General features: G+C 34.5%; 1 non-coding gene across 1 annotated transcript; it reads left to right on the top strand.

The window, feature by feature from the left end:
* The first annotated feature begins 10,447 nt into the window (after positions 1–10,447).
* On the top strand, positions 10,448–10,519 carry TRNAC-GCA (transfer RNA cysteine (anticodon GCA)). The gene has a single exon. It is a non-coding gene; the product is annotated as a tRNA-Cys (tRNA).
* The last annotated feature ends 7,595 nt before the right edge of the window (positions 10,520–18,114 follow it).

The raw sequence follows: 18,114 nt of genomic DNA, 5'->3' as shown, positions 1-18,114 counted from the left end.
CTATTCACCATTGGAGGATTAACAGGAGTAATTCTAGCCAACTCAATGGGTCCAAGGGGCAGAGCTCACTGGCAAGACGGGAAGGATGAGCGAAGCCATGACCGCGACGGGAAACGCAAGTAACCATTTAGTGCGGGCGAAACCGCGACTGGGATACTCTCTTTTTTGTCTTACAAATATTCTTGAGAAATATATTTAAAAACCATTTTCGAGTTTTTTGAAATTCGAGTTTTTAAGGGGTGTGGCATCTCAACCAACACAGCCATTGTCAGCGTTACTATCCGTGCGACGCGAACCTGCCTTCGGTTACTTGACTAAAAAACATAAAATAAAATAAAAAAATGACCGCGACGGGACAAGTAACCATATAACGCGGACCAAGGCGTGAATGGGTATGCTAGTATATATATATATATATATATATATATTATATATATATACACATTAAGTTACAAGTAACTTATCTTTTTACCTGGATTCTGAATAAGTAACCTCACAGATAATTTTACCTGCAAAGTATAAGGTACATAAGACTGTCTCAAGCAGGCCAATTTGAGGATCATATAGAAATAAGAATTTGTAATCTAATCCAGATTACGAACAGAATTTGAATATATACTTCTAGTAATATGCAACAGAACATGTGCTTTTTGTAGTGTTTAAATGATATACACGCTACTCTAATTTTAACTAGTTCTGCAAATATTTTCAATTTTATTTTTTAAGGTGATTGTTCTCTATATCTATTGTAGTTGAAACAATGGTAGTCTAATTTTAAAAGAAAGAGAATGTTTGTCAACATATGATGAATGTTTATATGATTTTGTATCGTCAGAGCCTAATTGATCTATAATAAATTTAAACAATTATTGTAATATGTATGAAAACTTAATTCTGCTTTTCATCCTAAACATTCCATATCTGTTCAAGCATGCGAATTTATCATCACTCGCTACTAATTTCGTAAATAATGTTACTACTCTTATGACTAATTAATAATTGAAAATAGATAGCGTTCCTAATTTTATTTAACGTATGAATTTTTAACACCTTATTTATTACTTATTATTAATAAAGCCGAAAAAAATTATAATTTTATCGAAAGTTTCGAAGTAAATATTGAAATAAATGTAAATTCATAATATTGTCGTGAAGCCAACCGCCTGCAGTTGTGGATCATGTTCTTACAGTCTGCTATAATACAAAATCAAACGTTTCGGTGCTGGAAAATTTACGAGTGCGCTCGTGGTTTTCATGCGCCATATCCTTAAAGAATTAATGGAGCATACGGTATAAAACAAAAATTAACTGAACGGAAGTATAATCGTATTCCTAAAATATTTTTTAATATTTTAAGAAATTCAGAGCGACTTGCGTCTTTACTATAGTAAAGATTGCATTCTAAATAGAGGAAGTAATCCCAGTAGATGTAACAATGATCTTTTTTCAAATCTCCCTGATAAATAACTAAGGAGCTGAGAGACATACTAGATAACATGTGGTGTAGGAATGCCTGTGGCGAGGCTACAAAGGTCCATGACTTTATGATGGCGTCATCCAAGTCAATTTGCTTACGTTAACAACGTATGTGCGATTAATTAATTGTATAAGTAATTTATTGTGATGATTGTACGGTATAAATGCTGTTTATTTATTTTAATTTTCGTATTCTGTCATACGCTAAATAATAAATTTGGTGTAAATAAATTAAAAACTTTAAAAAAATTATCACTAAAATATCTAATTAAAAGAAAAATAACTTACAGTAGACGTTAAACGTACTAATTTATAAAATCAACCAAATCGACCTTTACGGTAAAAATAGTCGGTAAAAATAATATAACTGAAGAAATGGTTGTAGGTCGTACATGTGTGTTGAATAAAATTACACTTTTACTGCACTATTTCATATCGATCAATAAATACGTAATAAAAATAATAAATAAAATGAAATAATACACAAATTGCTATAAAAAACACAAAAAAAGATTACGTAATCAAATCACTACACTAATAATTTAATAAAAACACTTAATTACACTAAACCATTACACTATGCACTTTTTCACGTATAAAATTATTAAAAAAAAACTAGCAAATTTACAAAAAAAATTATATATTTTTAAGAATGAAATAATATATACCGCACTAAAATTCTACAACTGGCCACAAACCGGACGTGAATGCGAGATAATCAAGCTGTTATCAGCTTGTGCTCTGGTAGAAAAAAAAGAGTAGGGATACATGTTTGGAGGAGTAAAGGGGGAAGAAGGGGAACGAAACGGGGGGAAAGAGAGTAACTGATACGTCACTTAATAGCCATTGTGAACTGCATAACACCCGCTAGATCATCTCTCTCTCTACATTTAGGATATAAAGTAATCTTTTAACATAATATATTAACAAGTAAAGACAAAAATAGAACTTGCCTTTTCACTTATCAACTAACTAAATGTTAGGCTTATTATAATAGTAAGCTATTGGTCAATTCTATGTACATTTTCTTCATCATAACAGAATTTAATTAATAACACATTATTAATATTTATTATTATAACTAAAAAAATTATAAATAACTAATGATATATTTGATAATTTTACTTAACTCGATTAATATGTTAGAAAAAGTTAAGTGTTTTTGGTTTTTTTTTTACATTTTGACACAAGAAAAAATTTTAATTAATAAAAAAATATTAGGGTGGTTAATCAAACTGTTTATAATCGCTGCTGAAATGAAGATTCCTAACCCATATGTACTAGTCGGTCAAGGCGAGCGAAGACAGTTCTTCACGTCTAGCCACGCTGTGTTCATTATCCTCATGGTTGTGTGACTAATACTGATAAATAACAATTAAAGCCTGAAAAACTCTTTTTCCTTCAACGTTTCCCTCGTTTTTGACGTAGAAGTTCTGATACATTCCTGTTGTGTACAAACATATCCCTTTTGGTTCCCTTTCCATTTCCGAGCATAACGATACGAACACTTTCCTATCGTGGCGTCAATATGTCCATGATCTTGCGTACTTATCAGTACTTTATCCTGTGTACTTAATTTGTACGTTATAGCTAAAGCTACTTCTATCCTTATGTGTTTATGGTAGCTCTACAATGAAATCATTATGAACTCGTGAGAAATTTAATTGCAAGTCGCGTTGTAAATTTATTGCTCGAGTCTAGGAGTAGTACTCGGTCAACAGCTAACCGAGAATCCAAAATCCAAAAAAAATTGGATTTTGGACTTTTCCTTAACTGCATTAATTAGCCCTCACTGATAGCTTTTCAAGGATATATCATAAGTTGTACTTACTTTCATTGGTTCCAGAGTTATAGCCAAATAAAATATTAATTAATGAAATATTTGGATCTTACAAGGGAAACCACGTCGGTTCGAATCTCCTTTTTTAATTTTATCTTTTAAATTTCATCTCCTTTTTTTAACTTTTTTTTTTAATTTAAATATATTGATTTATTAATAATTATTAATCTGTGATTGTAAAAAAATTTTACAGTAAATAATAATTCAATAATAACAATAAAAAAAAATCAGAAATTATTAGTGAAATAAAATTTTATATACTTTTAAAAATGTGTATATGTAATTTAATAGGCGTAAAAAGAAGTCATGTGGTGTTCACATCTAGGTTCTAGGAACTATATTTAAGATCATTTGTCAGACTTATACTTTTTGAAACCTTCAATAATAATGATTTTTTATCGCTTGACTCATTATTCTTATTTATTAATAGTAATGGAATTTTTTGCAGTTACGCAATGGTTACAGTTGTGGGAAGAATTTAAATATATTGTAATTTCTCTTGTATAATTTTTTTTCAAGGGTAATTCTAAAAGCCGTGTATATAGTGTTAGCTACGTCACTCAGTTATGCACTGTTTGCGGTAAGGTAATTCTACCTTCCTACCAACTAAATTTTGTTTTACGTGTCTGCTAGAGTATTACTCATGTCATCAATTTGTAATACAATGAAACCTTTACTTCTCTCTGAAATACCGGGAATTCCTCTGAATTTCAATTATTATTAAAATGCCAGAAAATTTTATCGATGGATTTTAAAAGTGGTTTCTATTTTGCTTACTTTAGTTCAAGACATTTGAAAAACTTTAGGGAAGCTTTTTCAGGGGGTAAATTAAGATGTTTAAAAGTCTTTTGTAAAGATTTTCCTTAAATTTCACTCTCTTTAATAGTGTTTTCTACAAAAATTATTGCAAAAGTAATTTATTTAATTTTAATCTATTATTATTTGTTGTACATCCTGAGGATAAAAATTATATACTACACTATTGGTAAGAGTAATACTTTTAACCTGAAGGAGGGGTGATCTTTCATAAATATGTAAAAAAGGCTATTTTTATTTTATTATTATACGATTGCCCAAAAAGGAGTGTACTGCATTTAAGGTGTATGCACGCATGTTTGTTCCACCTTATTAGCTCAATGACTGAACCGATTAAGTTGTATGACCCACCGTTGGAATTCTTGTTACCGGGAGTGTCATAAATATGTATACCGGGAGTATATACATATGCCTCACCCAAGGTGCTCGTATGGAGTTTGTTTGAAGTAAATAAGTTTTGTAAACAAAACTGTTTGAAACAGAGATGTTGATTACTTTCACTGCCCACACCATGTCTTTGACAAACCCCAAAAGAAAAAAATCGAGTGGTGTAACCGTCAGGTGATCGAAGTGGCCAGGGAAATGGTCCATCACGGCCGATCCAACGTTGGGTAAATTTTTCAAGTAGGTAGTCCCTAACATATAAAGTGGGACACAGTTCGAACTTTTGTGGGGTTATTTATCCTTGTTATCGGGAGTGTGATATAGATATGTATATGTACATATACACATATAGCAGTGGAGGTTTGCCGGTTTAAGCATAAATTTTAATGAATTGCATTAATTAATGAACTGTGAACTGTGAGCCTTTATCACTGTGAGATCTGGGTTTGAACTGAATGATTTCAATCAATCAAATAAATAATCTTACAAAAATAATAGAATTCAATCTACGTTAAAAAAAATAATATCAAGTAAATTAAAAAAAATTCTGTTTAATAATAATGGGCTTCTCTTAAGGACTGAGTATGAGGCTAGACTGTATGAGATGATGCGAGCACCTCGTACGAGGCATTTGTTACTTATAAGTTGGAGTCATTTATTAATGTGATTTGTATATTTTAATTTATGTTAATGACATTAATAAAACTGCATGTATTCTTGAATTCTCTTTTCCCCAAAAAAGAATGTAATGTACTTAGGGTGTAAATACGATTGTTCCACCGTAGAAGTTCAACGGCTGAGTCGATTTAGATGCATGACCCTGCGTTGGAGTCCTTATTTAAATTAACTGTTGTACATAACAGAATGAGTCCAATTACAGCGACCAATTCTATAAGACAAGAAAGAAAATTGTTACCATAAAACAAAAACATAACCAGAATGTAATATAAAACAATAAAAATATAAATAACATAATTCTTTTTATATCTATATAAAGTAGAAATTATATATACTCGAAAATAAAATAAGGAGAAATTTTATTTAATAAGCTCCACATAGATTTTTATTTTAACTCGATAATATTTAAACAGTGAAACATTTAATTTTCTTTTAAATATATCTTACCTACCGTTTGTTTTACCGTTTACCATAATATGTGTTTATCATATTTGTCATAATATGTGCAGTAAACAGCCCACTAAGTTTAATCCATTTGAAGCTGAATTTAATTGCCTTGCCTTAACACTACCTCAAAATAAATCGATATCTTTATCACGCGCCAGCTGTTTAAAAACAGCATATTGGTTTCTATACAGTGTCATCAACACCGTAATATGTTACTTAAATATACAGAGTGATCATAAATTATTCAGCGGATTTTAGGAGTTAATAAAAAATAATAAAGCAATGTACATACATGTATGTTTTATTGTTGAACAGGAAATTTTAAACAGTCTTGTTTATAATACTTGTTAACTTCAAACAAGTTCCACATGAGAATCTTTTGTGAGAGTAAAATGTCTTGACAATATTTAATTTCACGCCATAGATTACGAAGAATGTCTGCAATTATTCCATTAATTACACCTTCGATTCTTGTTTTTAGTTCATTAGTGTTGAGAACATTCACTGCATACAACCTATCTTTAACAAACCTCCAAAGAAAGAAATCGAGTAGCGTAATGTCAGGGGATCAAGTTGGCCAGGGAATTTGTCCATGAAGGTCAATCCAACGTTGAGGGAAATATTCATGTAGGTAATCCCTAATATGTAAACCCCAGAGATGATGGTGTCCCATCTTGTTGGAAGTAAACGTTAGGTTGACGACTTTCAGTTTATGATTACCTTTTATTAACTAACGATACCCTTATAAAGATTATCCTTGTTTGAAGTTAAGGATATGAAGATCAGTTACGGTAAGAGACTTTTGGAGAGGGGTCACTGCGGTTTGGAGGTCGTCACGACAGAATAAATTAAAGCGGAGGCAGCTAGTGGTCGAAAAACGGTACAGAGGTTTTGCTGGGTGATGTGGAAGAAAGGCGCTGGGGATCGTGTTATACGATCGTGGTAGACTCGTCCACAAATGAAAAAACAGTAGTTGAGGACATATGTCGGGTGCTGAAGAAGTTAGCAGAGATACGGTGTCGGCTGTATATGGGGCGACAGCTGATCGGAAGGGCTGGTCGTTGAGAAAAAAAAGTGGTAGAGTATCTAAACAGGAGGATGAATAATAGGCGTGTGATATATATTGAGGATGATAGGACACAGAGGAAGATTGGAGTGGTGGCCAGTAACGAGTTGAAGGAGGTTCGGGGAAGATTGTCCTCTAATCTGAAGGTGCTATATATGCAGAGCTGCTTGGGAAGGTTAAGCAGGAGGTGCGCAAAGATGATGTGGGATTTATAATTAGAACCGTAATGATACTAGTTAAATTATAATTAAATCACTTGATTAACGTACATAAATTTTAGAAGGTAAATTTTCATTAGTTATACTAAAATCCGCTTCAACAGCCATCTGATCTACACATACTGAATCGATGGTCAAAATTATTTGGATCGATAGCTACATCTTATCAATTCATCTCCCTTCCTCAAGATGATTCCATTCTAACATATATAAAACTAGTTTCCCGTCGTAACTTCGCCCGCCTTCTATGATTACTTGCGTTTCCCGTAGCGGTCAATCTTTTTATTTTATGTTTTTTAATCTAGTAACCGGAGGCAGGTGCAGCCAGTAATGTTGATAATACAGTAACAGTGGCAGTGGCTGTTTTGGTTGAGCCAAAGCGCCGTATACCTTCACATCCCTTAAGAATATCGGTATTCAAAAAAAAATCTGAAAGTGATTTTTAAATATTTATCTGAAGCGTATTTGCAGACCCAAGTCTACTGAATATTTCGTTTAGTATAGTCAGGATTGGGAAAATGTAGACATAGTTCAAACATTTTTTTGAACCCACACACTATATATATATATATTGTTACTACATATATGCCTAATTTAATATCGGCGGGCGATAACGGTGTAATAACAATGATGTGAGCGGGGCGCACAGTATACAGACGCGCCGATACAAGCATCACTCCCACCGCGCAGTTCTCCCACCATAGCGGCGATGCAGTCTCACCACTCTCAGGCTCCAATAAAGATCGTGCACGAGAGTGAATTTGCAATTCATCGTCGACCACCACCCGGAGAAGACCAAGAAGAAGAAGAATTTCCCTGGCCGGCTCAACGTGGAACCTCCCGGTGGATTCCAGCATCCTCGCCGGAGCAGCAGGCCTGGCCGGCCCGCCGAGGGAGTCGCTGGACGCGGACGCTACCTTCCTGCTCCAGCTACAACTCGGGCTTCAATCGCCCTGGCCGGCGGACTCAGCAGCAGTAGCCGGCCCAGCGTGGGATCGCTCGGGGAGAACCGTCTCGGCCGCGCCGGTGAAGGATGACCGACGCCGACCCGACACTGCGGGGCTCTGGGGCCCGCCACTGCCACGCTGTAGTGGGGACCCAACTACCGATGAGGGAAAGCCCGGTCGGACTTCAATGGACGAGACGCAACTCCCCGACTTCGCCGGAGACCAGCTTCCGGACCCAACAGTTCTTCTTAACGCAAAAAACGGCCCTTTTCAGGGGCACCATAAGATTATTAAGTGCCACGTGCCGTCGAAGCCATTTGGGGACAATATACACGTAACTTAATTTAAAATATTTATCATTTTATTTAAGTATAATATTTCTTCATTTATTTAATTCAATTATTCAAATTAAAGCGCGCGCGCATACCGAATTTAATTCGCCCGGGTGTGGCGGTACTTGAGGCCACAATCGGCACTAAACTATTAATTTCACAACTTACACAGGACGAATTTCACTTGCACAGTCGGCTGACTTGTGTAGCCGCGCGGCTTAACGCAACAGATACCGAGTCAACCGGGCGATCGAGAACGAGACCCAGCCAGACCGACTTACTTTTATACACTTTAAATATTATTCATTTATTTAATTCTACCGCTCACCTATGACGTCACAACATATCAGAAGACTACAACAGTTTTTTTGGGGTGCGATTTTGCCAAAACATTTTTGTAAATAGTGTTATATTTTAAATGTTAACAAATGTGCTTAAGAAAAACATGATCTTAATTAGGCGAAATCTCGAGATACTGAGGGTGACCTTGTTCTACAGCCTCACCTCTTGATCTTTTTAGTTGAAACTTTAATGGCATTAATTCCCCATATATAGAAGTAATCTGACCAAGTTTGGTCAAAATAGGTCCCATAGTTCTGGAGATATAAGGTGATTTAGAGGCCAACACTGAGCACCCGTACATACGAACGTAATATCCGGAAAATTTCCATCCGGTTTTTTGGTATTCTGGGTTTCTTAGGTGTCAAAACGTCAACCAGTGACAACCGCTTATGTCCAAATTGGACCGATTTCTATACTTTCCCTTCTAGAGCTACAGTTCTGCTATGGCGCTATCTAGACGGGAAAGTAAAAATTCAATAATATATTATTAAAAATAACATTTATTATAAATCATAATTACTATTAGGCTACTTTTTAAACACAAAACGATATTTATATTATTAAACGATAATTGTACTACTGGTTGAAACTCATTATGTTAAAGAATCATATTGGACAAAACTTCCTCATCCTTTTATCGGTGACGTCATAGAAATTCACATAAATAAAAATCCAACAAACTCTATTAGCCATCATTAAAGATTGCATAATTGTTGTATATAATACGTATTTTAATTAATAATTATATTATAAATATTATTAAATTTATTATACATTAATTATATTATAATTATATTAATTATTAATTCGTAAACGTTAATTAGATGAGGTTAGTGAGTGAAACAAGTGTAGGTTATGTTTGGTTAGGTTATGATGATATACGTACGATCCGTCGTAAACCGTTAAAAAAATAGAAAAATTTTGGGGGGAGAAATTCCGAAAGAGCACCTAGTCATCTACCTATAAAGCAAATCTTCCACCTACGTAATGTGGAAAAAAATTGCTTTAAGACTACCAGAACAACCTATTTTATAAAATAAAAAATCTGATGTGGACACGACAAGACTTCCTTGCACGCCTATTAAATTGGATATACACATTTTTAAAATGAAAAGTACATAAAATTTTATTTCATTAATAACTTCTGACATTTTTTTCTTTTTTTTTTTGTTGTTATTGAATTATTATTTACTGTAAAACTTTTTTTACAATCATAGTTAATAATTAGTTATTAATCGATCAATATGTTTAAATGAAAAAAAGGAGATGAAGTCGAATTCGAACCGATATGCCGTCCCCTGGTAGGATCCAAATATTTCATTAATTAAAATTTTATTTTGCTATAACTCTGGAACCAATGAAAATAAGTACCACTTATGATACATCGATGAAAAGCTGTCAATGAGGGCTCATTACTGCAGTTAAGAAAAAGTCCAAAATCCAAATGTTCTTGGATTTTGGGCTATTTTGGATACTTTTGATTCAGTCGATTGCAATCAAAAGGGGAGGTGAAAAACTAGATGTTACAACGGTCCTAAATCCAAAATTTCAACATCCTACGGCTAATTGTTTTTGAGTTATGCGAGATAACTAAGTACGTAGGTATATACGTACAGACGTCATGCTGAAGTTAGTCATTTCCGTTGAAATCTGAATACCGAAATTTTTCGTGTTCACAGTACTTCCTTTACTTCGTAGAAGGAAGTAAAAAGGCTCGAACCCTTAAGAATCTTCTTTTTTATGACAAGTGAAAAAAGATTGCCAAAGAATAATTTTTTTTAAGATGGATAAAAATGTGAAATTTTTAAAAATAAACTCATAATCATAAAGATAAATAAATTTGATAAATTTCACTTTTAATGTTATGATTAAAAAGTATAATAATTGACCACACGAGAAAAGGGGGTATAGCTCAGTGGTAGAGCATTCGACTGCAGATCGAGAGGTCCTCGGTTCAATCCCGGGTGCCCCCTTAGTTTTTAATCTACTAAGGATCACTAAAATATACTCCTTTAAATTATTTTATTATCTAGACTTATATTACTTTTTTAAAGTAATATTTATCAGTAACAATAACTTTTCGTTAACCTTAAAATGATTAAATTATTTTTTCTAAACACTTTATTGAGGTGAAAAGATTGGTTAATATTTAATTCTACATACATATTTATATTAAAAGTTGGTAATTTCCTTCAATAATGCCTTCAATTACGATAATAGCATATTTTATAGGATAATATTTATCTGATGATCTAATAATGCATAATTATTTTTAAAAACTGTTTGTGATGAAATCCTATTAATGGTGTTATTGTTTTATAATAATTCAATTCTGTTACCAGAAATAATTAAGTATTTGGAGCAAATTAATTCTCTTAAAAATGGAAGTGACCAGAAAATAGGAAAAACTAATAATAAAAAGTTAATTAAATAAATACATTTTTGTGTCAGAAAATATTTAATAAAGAGTAAAAAATTTATTTCTTAAAAAAATCGGATATAGATTAATTTGTGTGAAGCCTTATCGTGTAGAAAATTTAATTATAAGAAATTGGTAAGTAAACTAATGAGTTTTGTGTAAATAAAAAAATAAATAATTAAAAAAGATGGTCAATATTATTTTTATTGTTATAGCAAGAAATCATTAATTTATTTATTTACTCCTACAACTACAGCTAATGTCCAAATATCACACCTGACTGGGATTTGAACCCAAAACCTACCAAATGAAAGGCATATTAGTAAGATGTCACTATACTAAAAACTGTTTTTAAGAGCAGAAAAACCAAACTTTTACGAAATTATCAAATAGTAAAATTAAAATTTCTTGAAAACCGGAATATGAATACAGTAGCCACCACGAACGACGAGCTTGTATGATCAGACCGCACATCACTGCTATATTATTGTTCTCTGAAGTATTGGCACACTTGATCACTTGATCTTTTACTCTTTCTTTCTTTTCTGTTTAGCCTCCGGAACCACAGTAAGAGGTATTACTTCAGAGGCTGATATATAAGAATGTAAATGAAGTGTAGTCTTGTCTGTACAAGACTACACTTCAAGACGACACATCTGAGACTGAGACTGTTCTCAGTCGACCATTTCTGAGATGTGTGGTTAATTGAAACCCAACCACCAAAGATCCACGATCTAGTATTCAAATTCGCCTTTACCAGGATTTGAACCTTAGAAATCTCGACTTCGAATCAACTGATTTGCGATGACGAGTTCACCACTAGACCAGCCCGGTGGGCTATCTCCCTACAGTTGAATATGATCATCCATTTCTCCCTGGTAAAACCACACCTAATAAGTGCAGTGTGAAGTCACCCTTAATAAGCCATCGGTTACCTCCTCCTGACGTCTCTATGAATCGCCGAACAAGATTAGGATTGTTTATTTATAGATATTCCAGCTGCAAATCAAATTCTATTTCGCATTGTCCATCCGATGGTTGTACAAATTCTTCTCCGCTATCATTAGTGTTCGACGTAGAGGAACGTTTGTTTTCATAGGTTTTCTGGAGCACATCATAGTCTTCAGGATTTGTACATCCCTAACTTTGTCTAATATAGATGTGTATTAGACAAAGTTAGGGTTACACAAGGTTCTTATTGTAGAAATAATTTACGTTGACCGATAAATTATTTAAGTCAAAATTAATATCCGTAGTTTTTCAATGACTTTTTTACATTCGCTCAGCAAAGTTGTAAATTTCATTCTGCAAACATCTAATGAATGATACAAATAATGAACGCGACTAAACCAATTATTTAAGCATGGTATCTATTTCTTTTGTTCTGATATTTATCATTATGATATATAATTTTAAAAAACAGCTTACAAAATTCTAGTTTAATTTGCCCGAGCGCTTTCGGATATTCTGCCATCTTCAAGAGGAAATTAATTATGGTTAAAATTATAAAACTACCATAACTGAATTATATATATATATATATATATATATATATATATATATATATATATATATATATAAAACAATTGATCGTCATTTTATTATTGATCAAAAGTTATAGTTTAAGTCTAAGTGACTAGATAAAAATCTAAGTGACTAAGATCAAATCATGGCTTCAGACGCAGAGGCTGTAACTGTCAGCTAACAAAACTGAAGTTGTAGTAATGACGGGGAGGTGGCGAATACCCTTTTTTACTATTCAAGTCGATGGAGAAATGATCGCCCCAAAGCAAGCGGGAAAATACTTTGGAGTGTGGCTCCATAGGTCAAGAGGTTTCACACTTCACGTGCAGCAGATGGCCATGAAGGCGGAAAAAATGTCCTCGGCATTGCTGAGGCTTATGGCCAATGCCGGGGGTCCTAGGACAATCAAGCGCAGAATGCTGGTGTCTACCGTGGTATCGATGATTTTGTATGCTGCACCGGTATAGTGGGAGGGCTTTGGAGTGGTGAGAAATGCCCGGAGGTTGAATGGCATATATAGGATGCTGGCGATAAGAGTTGCGCGGCTCTACCGGACGGTATCATTGGATGCCTCACTGGTGGTGGCTGGTATGCCGCCGTTGCACCCGTTGGCCAAAGAAAGAAGAGATAGAGCCACAGATGGTAGAGAGGCGGTGAGGGGCCGCTTGCTGGCTGACTGGCAGGTGAGGTGGCGGAGTGCGAAGGAGGGGCACTGGACCTACATCTTGATCCCAGAGGTGGTTGCCTGGGTCTGGACGGCTCAGTGGTTGTCGGGTTATGAATCGTTAATAGAATCCTGCAGAGGTCTACCTCTGCAGGATTGGAAAAAGGCGCACAAAACTGTGCCAGTATTGTGATGAAGTGGATACGGCGGAGCACATCTTCTTTGTGTGCCCCAGATGGAGACAGGAGATACCACGTGACGATTTTAACTTGCCGGGGGAAGTCATGCAGTTGATGCTCTCTTCCGGTGAGGGATGGACTGCGTGTGCCCGGTAGTTTAAAAGGGTGCTACAAAAGAAACTGATAGAGGAGGACTGCGAGGCGAACAACAGAGATGTCGGTTGAGGGACGCGATGGGCGCCAACCTTCGTGGGCGGGTTGCGGGGTGCCTCTGCATTGTCAATGGGTCCCTAGGGACGCCTTCCTGTTATCTGGGCCGGCATAGCTGTGGTGTAGGTATTTTGAGCTGTATATATTATTGATTGTAAATGTTGTCTGAATGTATTATGTAGTATATATATATATATGTTGGGTAAAGTTAAAAAATAAAAAAACACACAGCTAGTATTTGCCAAAAGAAATTGGACTTTAATGAGAACAACTTGATATAAGTTAATTATTATAACCTTAAAAACTACTTAATACATCAGCTGAAATCAGCGTCTGAACAATGATAGTTAACTGAAAAAATACATGAGTACACGCTTCTAAATACAGATTTTTACAATATACGTTTTTGACAAAGCCTGAAGGATAACATGAAACACCTTAGTTTTAATTATAACTTTAAAAAAATATGACATCAATAAACATAGTATATCTGAAAACTATTGCATTACTGACAAATGCTGTAATATTGAAAAATTAGCAATGAACAAATGTCATAACCTTAGAAAAATAAATTAAAGTAAGTCTTGATTGGCATTGGCCTTTCCTGATTTATGAACCACAAACTTAACGTTAAATAATGTAAAAATGTAATTTTAGTTTGACGTAGAAAAATACACAATAATATTACAGTACAAAAGAGTTAATTACAATATAATCACACTGAACTTAATTGAGCACATGAAATGGGTTGCAGCTGAAATGACAGCCTTCTGTAAGTGACCTGTCGTGACTGTACTAAAGTGAAATTGAAACTTGAACGGCATAGGTAGGATGAACTGAATGTTCCACAAATTTGAATGATAACATAAAGGTTTAACGTAATGAGTAAAGAAAAACTGAACTTGCCTGTAGCACACAAATATTTGCCAGAGATGACCTCGTAACAGCAAGTACGGAAGAATACCTATGTAGTCCTGGGCGTAGTCCGCACGGTGAATCAGGAATACAGCGGCGTGATGTGGTTTAGTGGTAGAATGAGGCGTGGAATTTCAAATGTGTAGTGATGAGTTTGAAATTCTGCTTGAGCGTGGATGTTACCACAGAGTTTGCAGGAGAGTATTGCCCGAGGCGACTGCAGTGGTGAGATGTTGGAGGTACTCTGCCGAAAAGATGGCGAAAAAAGGCGGGGGTAACCAGATCCAGGTACTGGACAGGAGAGTGTGTGTGTGTATATTAGTAAGAGGACGAAAAAATAACGGGTGTTTGAAAAGGGTAGTCAGAAATAACTCGATAGAATAAGGGGCGCGGTCGCTAAGGATGACGGGGGGAGGTTCGAACAAGAACAATAATAGAGACAGGTGGACTTTACAGACCCAGCAATACGAAACCAAGTGGAATTCAAACATTCCTTGTAACAAAACAACGGGACCTACCCTAGCTGGGAATTCGTAGAAATAACGGAAAAACTTTATGCCAGAATGGCGTAAACAATATATATATATATATATATATATATATATATATTTGTATGAGTGTGAAGTATGCCCGTGGTGCTGAGGTTATGCCATTGATGGCAATTCCAGCATCACGTTGCGAGAGAGAGTGGTTTTTTACGGGGTCCCCCTGCAGTAGGCGGTGAACTCCACACACCCAGTATGTACGGGCTACTAGGCGTTTGGTTGAAGCAAATTTTCCCACTTCCGACGTAAAAGAAAAAAAAGAAAAAAGTGACTACGTCCGTATTGTAATAGTTTCTCAATTGTTATGAGCTCTGTAAATTGTGGAATCATTTTTGTCAACTTAATTATTATTATTATTCACTATATGCTTATACATAATATCATCATCGAACTTAACTTGTTTATTTATTAATTTGTTAATATCATTGTTATTATTGTTATATGGAATCTTTCGAGAGTATATGTGTTACAATAATTATTAGATTAATCAATACGTCCATAAATTTATTTGGATCATAATTATGTTTATTTACCAGTATATATTTAGCGAAATTTGAACGATTTATAAATTTTTTTTATATAAATAATGTGTTCCTTAGATCTAATTAAAAATGATCGACTGGTCATACCAATACATATCGTAATTCGTAATCTTCACATTTTAGGCTGTACACTCCCTGTCCGATCAAATTACATTTATTACCATTTATTTGAGTTGTAACTAAAAAGTTACAAATAATTATATTTTTATTTATTAACTAAATTAAAAGTATTTACTACAAATGTCTATTTTTAAAGTCGGTGCCAGGCAATACACAAGTTAAACATAACGATAGGGAAAGTTAGTACCTCAACCGACCGCTAGGCGGCTAAACGGGATTCCCAGATGTAAAATGGGACCTCAAGAGCATATGAGAGTGTGAGAGAGAATCTTACGATCATACGTCATCTTGAGTTCGCTAAGGTATATATACTTGGTGATGATGTACTCGTATGTACGTAAGCATCTATAAAGTATTCTTATATCATGTTTTTGTAAACCACATCGGCATTTTATATCGCTCCTGCTTCGTCCATCTTTAGTAATTCTACTTTCGAAATAACAAAATTCTTCTACTTCCATAATCTTTTCTCCTCCTATTTTCACATTCAGTGGTCCATCTTTGTTATTTCTACTACATTTCATTACTTTTGTTTTGTTCTTGTTTATTTTCATGCGATAGTTCTTGCGTAGGACTTCATCTATGCCGTTCATTGTTTCTTCTAAATCCTTTTTACTCTCGGCTAGAATTACTATATCATCAGCAAATCGTAGCATCTTTATCTTTTCACCTTGTACTGTTACTCCGAATCTAAATTGTTCATTAACATCATTAACTGCTAGTTCCATTTAAAGATTAAAAAGTAACGGAGATAGGGAACATCCTTGTCGGACTCCCTTTCTTATTACGGCTTCTTTCTTATGTTCTTCAATTTTTACTGTTGCTGTTTAGTTCCTGTACATGTTAGCAATTGTTCTACCTCTGTATTTGAACCCTAATTTTTTTAAAATGCTGAACATTTTATTCCAGTCTACGTTATCGAATGCCTTTTCTAGGTCTATAAACGCCAAGCATGTTGGTTTGTTTTTCTTTAATCTTCCTTCTACTATTAATCTGAGGCCTAAAATTGCTTCCCTTGTCCCTATACTTTTCCTGAAACCAAATTGGTCTTCTCCTAACACTTCTTCCACTCTCCTCTCAATTCTTCTGTATAGAATTCTAGTTAAGATTTTTGATGCATGACTAGTTAAACTAATTGTTTTGTGTTCTTCACATTTATCTGTCCCTGCTTTCTTTGGTATCATGACTATAACACTTTTTTTGAAGTCTGACGGAAATTTCCCTTTTTCATAAATATTACACACCAGTTTGTATAATCTATCAATCCCACACCTGAACCTCGATTCCTCACCTGCACTGCGCAGTAATTCTACAGGTATTCCGTCTATTCCAGGAGCCTTTCTGCCATTTAAATCTTTTAATGCTCTCTTAAATTCAGATCTCAGTATTGTTTCTCCCATTTCATCCTCCTCAACTTCCTCTTCTTCCTCTATAACACCATTTTCTAATTCATTTCCTCCGTATAACTCTTCAATATATTCCACCCATCTATCGACTTTACCTTTCGTATTATATATTGGTGTACCATCTTTGTTTAACACATTATTAGATTTTAATTTATGTACCCCAAAATTTTCCTTAACTTTCCTGTATGCTCCGTCTATTTTACCAATGTTCATTTCTCTTTCGACTTCTGAACACTTTTCTTTAATCCACTCTTCTTTCGCCAGTTTGCAATTCCTGTTTATAGCATTTCTTAATTACCAATAGTTCCTTTTACTTTCTTCATCACTAGCATTCTTATATTTTCTACGTTCATCCATCAGCTGCAATATATCGTCTGAAACCCAAGGTTTTCTACCAGTTCTCTTTATTCCGCCTAAGTTTGCTTCTGCTGATTTAAGAATTTCCTTTTTAACATTCTCCCATCCTTCTTCTAGATTTTCTACCTTATCTTTTTTACTCAGACCTCTTGCGATGTCCTTTTCTTCAGGTTTTTAAATCCCAATTTACATTTTATTATCACCAAATGATGGTCGCTATCAATGTCTGCTCCAGGGTAAGTTTTGCAGTCAACGAGTTGATTTCTAAATCTTTGCTTAACCATGATATAGTCTGTCTGATACCTTGCAGTATCGCCTGGCTTTTTCCAAGTGTATATTCTTTTATTATGATTTTTAAATTGGGTGTTGGCAATTACTAAATTATACTTCGTGCAGAACTCTATAAGTCGGTCCCCTCTTTCATTCCTTTTGCCCAGCCCGTATTCACCCACTATATTTCCTTCCTTGCCTTTTCCAATGTTTTTCATTCCAATCTACAACTATTATTAAATTTTCATCTCCTTTTACTTGTTTAATTGCTTCATCAATCTCTTCGTATACACACTCTACCTCATCATCATCATGGGCGCTTGTAGGCATATAGACGTTAACAATCGTTGTCGGTTTAGGTTTTTATTTTATCCTTATTACAATGATTCTATCGCTATGCGTCTTGAAATATTCTAC

The sequence above is a fragment of the Lycorma delicatula genome, chromosome 1 (genome assembly GCF_047948215.1).
Source record: "Lycorma delicatula isolate Av1 chromosome 1, ASM4794821v1, whole genome shotgun sequence".
Classification (NCBI taxonomy): Eukaryota; Metazoa; Arthropoda; class Insecta; order Hemiptera; family Fulgoridae; genus Lycorma; species Lycorma delicatula.
Note: the sequence above shows the minus strand (reverse complement) of the source record. Positions and strands in the feature narration are given on the sequence as shown.